Below are 5,713 nucleotides of genomic sequence, written 5' to 3'. Positions count from 1 at the left end.
ATTAAAACACTCAAAATGGGTATAGAAGGAAAGTACCTCAAGATAATAAAGGCCATATATGACAAACCCTCAGTTCATATAATGATGAAGAAGCTTTCCTCTAAGATCAGGAAGAAGACAAGGATGCCCACTCTGATCACTGTTATATAGTCCTGAAAGTCCTAGTCAGAGCAGTCCGGCAACAACAAAAAATAAAAGGCATCCACATTCGGAATAAAGAAGTAAAACTCACTGCAGATGACATGGTTCTACAGGACTCCACCAAAAGACTATTAGAAACAATATATTGCAGGATATAAAATCAACATACAAAAATCAGTTGTGTTCTTATATATTAAAATGAAATATCAGAAAAAGAAATGAAGAAAACAATTGAAACAAAAAAATGATAAGTTGCTATCATGCGCACTGACCACCAGGGGACAGACGCTCCAACAGGTAGGTTAGCTTGCTGCTGGAGTCCAGCTGATTGGGACTGAGCAAGAGGGGGCAGACATGCCCTGGAGCCCTCCTGAGGTCCTTCCCTGGCCAGCCAGCTCCCATCGGCCCCAATCGGGACTGGGCAAGATGCCCTGATCTGCCCCAATTGCTGCCCAGGCCAAGGGACTCCACTGGTGCATGAATTCATGCACCAGGCCTCTAGTAGAATATAATTAAAAGCCCACAAATAAACCCACACATATATAGGCTACTTTTTTTTTTTTTCACCAAGGAGCCAAAGCATACAGTGGAGAAAGGAAAGCCTTTTCAATAAATGGTGTTGGAAAAATTGGAAAGCCACATACAAAAGAATGTAACTAGATTGCTATCTGACACCATGCACAAAAGTTAACTCAAAATGGATTAAGTACTTGAATATAAGACCTAAAACAATAGAATACATAGAAGAAAACATAGGCACTAAATTTATGGACTTTGGTCTCAGAGGGATTTTTGTGAACTTGACTCCAAAAGCAAGGGAAACAAAAGCAAAACTTAAATGAATGGAACTACATCTAACTAAAAAGCTTCTACACTGCAGAGAAACCATCAACAAAAAGAGAACCAATCAAAAGGAAGAAGATACTTACAAATGATACTTCTAATGAGCTAATATCCAAAATATATAAGTAACTCATACAACTCAACAAAAAACAATCAAATTAAAAAATTATCAAAGGACCTGAATAGACACTTCTCCAAAGAGGATATACAGATAGCCAATAGATATATGGAAAGATGCTCAATGTCACTAATCATCAAAGAAATTTAAACCACAGTGAGATATCACCTCACACCTGTTAGAATGGCTATCAATAAATCAACAAACAACAAGAGCTGGAGAGGATGTGAAGAAAAGGGAACCTTCATACACTGCTGGTGGGAATGTAAATTGGTACAACCTCTATGGGAAACAGGATGGAGGTTCTTAAAAAAATAAAGAATAGAGCCACCATATGATCCAGCAATCCCTCCCCTGGTTATCTACCCCCAGTATTGAAAACACTTATTTGCTATCTGTACCCCAGCGTTCATTGGAGCATTATTCACAATAGCCAAGTCATGGAAAGAACTAAGTGTCCTTTGACGGATGATTGGATAAAGAAGATGTGGTACATATATACAGTAGAATACTAAGCCATAAAAATGATGAAATATTGCCATTTCAATGGATGAATCTTGACAGTATCATGCTAAGTGAAATAAGTCATGTGGAAAAGGACGAGAACCTATGATTTCACTCATGTGGGACCTAAAAGAAAGCAACAAATGAACAAACAAAACAAGCTCATAGACACAACAGTATGGTCGTTACCAGAGGGGAAGTGGGGTGGAAGAAGGATGTCGAGGATAAAGAGGGTCAAATATATGGTGACAAAAGGAGACCAGACTCTGGGTGGTGTGCACACAATGCAATGTACAGATTCGTATTACAGAATTGTCCACTTGGAATTTACATAATGTTATTAACCAATATCACCCCCAATAAATTTAAAGGGGGGAAAAAGCATGTAGTAAATGTCTGACTGCATATAGTGTGGTATGAGATATCAAAGGACCTCCTTAGCTATCTATAGTCCTGCCTCCTGGCAACTTACAGCAACCTAACACAGACATCCCCAGGACGTTTATAAAGTGCAAGATGATAAAAGATTGAAAATGTTAAGCTCTTGTTTGCATTCAACAAATAATGTCTGCATATTCCATGACATTCTGTTAGGCTTTAGTGGGTTTTCAGTGGAGATAGTGGAGCGTGTTAAATCCATTAGTGAGTGTAGGTAATGCTGTTTTGCTAAGAGATCATGGACTTTTAGAGCTGGAAAAATAAAAGGATTCTTAGGGGATGATCCCTGCAGCAGCAGCGTGGCATTCCTTGTTAGAAATGCAAGTTCTCTCGTCCCTACTGAATTATAAACTAGGAGGGGGACCAGCAATAACAAGCCCTCCTGGTGATTCTGATGTAAGCCATTGATGTAATCAAACCATTGCTTTGAAGAGAAGGAAACTGAGGCCAAGAGCACAGCTATGTCAGAACCACCATTAAATCCCGCCATCAAACACAGCCAAGTGCCTGAAGGGCGGTCAGTGTGGTGAGCATGGCTAATGGAAAGAATAGAAGTCATGCCTCGTGTACTGTCGCATCTTCCTTGCCAGGGTGCAGTGGTAAACACATAGTAGATTATTACAAGAGCAAATGCAAACAGGTTGAATTTTTACAATGTATCTGGAAAGATTTTTCATAAAAGTGGAACTTCTTAGATTTTGGAACTCAGTTTCACCAAAACTGTTAAGGGTTGTCATTCATTTTTATCACAGCTAACAACCTTTAATTCGTTGCTCTCCTATATATCCAAACTCCTTGTCTCCAAAATGTTGTTATATCCTTAGGATAAATGTATAGGTTAATCTTATTGTAGCCTACTGAATATAAACGACTCGCCATAAAATTTCATTTCATTTTATGTGTTATAAATGAATCCTCCACTGAGCAATCCCTCCTCCTCAAAATCGCCCTCAGCTCCTGTAACTCTGCTCTTGAGTTTCCTTCTGTAAATCTCTACCTCCCAGTCTCTTTTGCAGCGTCCCCTTCCTCTGCCCACATCTCTGACCCCATCTTGGACCCCATTTTCCATGGATGATCTCATCCCCTCCTCTCCCCCAATTTCTGTTCCTCTTTTTGTGCCGGTGGCTCTCAAACTGTTATTGTAGCTCGGCTCCATCCTGAATAGCAGATTGCTTTACCCACCTCCTAACTGATCTATTTCTAGCACTCCCCTCTATGCTTTCAATTCCTTCAGTATCACCAGCGTATTTTTGTTTTTAATTTATAATAGCACAGACTTTAGAAAAATAAGAAAATATGAAAAAGATAAGGGAGGCTAAAAGACACCACAAAAAGTAGTCGGCCAAATCTAGACTGTGGGTCATTCATTCTATAAGGCAAATGTCGGGGTTTCTTCAACAAATGGGGGTGTGGTGGGGGGAACCATTATAGATTAAAAAAAACTTAAGAGACACGAGCATGGCTCTTGTTTGAATCCTGACTGACTCAAACCAGCAATACAAAGAAATTTTTGAAACACTTGGGAAAAATTAAATAGGGAATGGGTATTAGATATTAGATTATGACTAGTTTTTGAAGTACTAGAAATGTTACAATTCTGTAAAGTGGAAAGGTCATGTTAGAAATGCATGCTGGTACAAATGAAATAAGAATGGCAGTGTTAGTAATTGCAGCGGGGTGTTCATTATTGTTTACTTTTCTATATATTTGAAATTTTTCATCATAAAAAGTCAAAATGAAAGGGCATTTCAACTGAAAAGGAAAAAAATAGGAATAAGGGGGGGAAAAATCCTGCCATATTGGGAATGCTTGTTTACAGAACCAGCAGCTAGCTATCTGGTAAAAGTCCTTGACTCAGGCAGCCCATCCGGGCAGCAAGTCTGGTTTATCTCACGTAGACGTCCTCTGTTCCTCTGCAGCCGTGTGAAGCACTCGGTGGCTTCTCGGAGACAGGAAACTGCAGGGGTTGTTTTTTCTGTCAAGGGCACTGACCCTTAACAGCACTACCCTGCAAGGAGACAGTCCTCAGCCCCAACGTCATCCATTGCTGACACCACATTGCAACTTACACTAATGGCCAAATTGCCTGTGTTCTGCTAGCATTAGCAATGAACTACCTAACTCCAATCTTAACTCAATGGAAATCCCTTGCTAGACTGCAAACTCTGTGCTTGCAGGTACCACTTTTACCTTCAGTGTCAAAAACCAGTGACCAGGGTGGCTTCTGACCATGAGCATTAATGTTTCATTGAACTGAAACCCGGAAAGGGGCCACAGTCATTTGAGTGCCACGTAGCATAGTAAAAATGATGAAGGTATTATAAAGACAAGTTTAAGGACTACTTCCTAAAGATGATAATATTCCTTTCCCAGACACTAGAAATTTTGTTATTAGGAAAAGAAACAGGTGCGAAGAAATATAGGGACACTAGAAGCCCAGAGTATCTGGTCAAGGTAAAACCAGGAGAGAAAAATTTTGGGTTTTCCTCAGATCCTTGTTGAATATAGTATTTAAAAACAAACTTACAAAAAGCTTTTCCCTAGCCCTGAAAATTACCTTTTGTAACGTGTGTGCCAATGTTCAGGTGTCCACACAGCGGAATGTCAGGGAGCTGGCAACCTTCAGATCTGTAATCACCAAGGTCATGTCTGGGGCATGTTAATATACAGGTCCTTATGTTTTCTTGCTTTTGTCTAAAAGTGAAACTCTAGTAAACTTTGTCACTTACTTTCCAGTATTGTTAATAATGAGTAGGTTTAGATTTGAAGCCCCTGCCCCTATGTTAGCATGAAAATAGTAAAATAAAAAATACTAAACTATTTTATTTTAGTAGACACTATGAAAGACACTATGAAAACATAAGGTATTTATTGTTGCCTGAATGGATAAAAGCACAAATTAAACCTTTCTCTTCATGAAGTTTTAAAATATATTTTTATTGATTTTTAGAGAGAGTAGAAGGAAGAGGGAGAGAAAGAGAGAAAGATCTATCAGCTGCCTCCTCCTGTCTCCCCCTCTCCCCCTCTCCCCCCACTAGGGATTAAGCCAGCAACCCAGGCATGTGCCCTGACTGGGAATCAAACTAGAAACCTTTTGGTGCATAGGACAATGCCCAACCAACCGAGCCACACCAACCAGGGCTCTTTAGGAACTTCTGAGGCCAAAGACCATAATAAAAGACTTAGGAGCTTGCTTTAGGAGACTATCGTCCCCATTCCACACCTGTTCTTACTACTTTCCCATGTGCTCTTATAAACTCCTTTCTTAATGACCAGTTCCGCGAGCTTGGCTCTATCCCATCCTCATTTAGCATGCAGTGGTATGGCTGCAGCATCATGAAATAAGATTCTGACATGAGGGGATGTCCCTCATTTAGAATCCCCTTCTGGATAAGATACTGAAGGCCGCATTGCAGGGAATTCTTGAGAGAAAACAATAGGAGGATGAGGGGTTGTGAGTATTTTTTCCCTAAAGAAAAATATCAATAAAATAACCCTGTTGACAGTGTAAAGCAATGTTTCTCTCTGGGGTCAAGGCCAGAGCAATGGACACCTTATCCCACTCATCCTTTTCCTCTGATAAAGCCCCAACCAGTGCTGAAAAGTCTTTCTTCTCCAGGCTTCTGTTTTTAAAGAAGGGGACAGAGGAAAACTGGAATTAAGAGGATT

This window comes from Myotis nattereri (genome assembly GCF_964212035.1).
Source record: "Myotis nattereri genome assembly, chromosome: 13".
NCBI classification, from domain to species: domain Eukaryota; kingdom Metazoa; phylum Chordata; class Mammalia; order Chiroptera; family Vespertilionidae; genus Myotis; species Myotis nattereri.
This window is presented reverse-complemented; position numbering follows the sequence as displayed.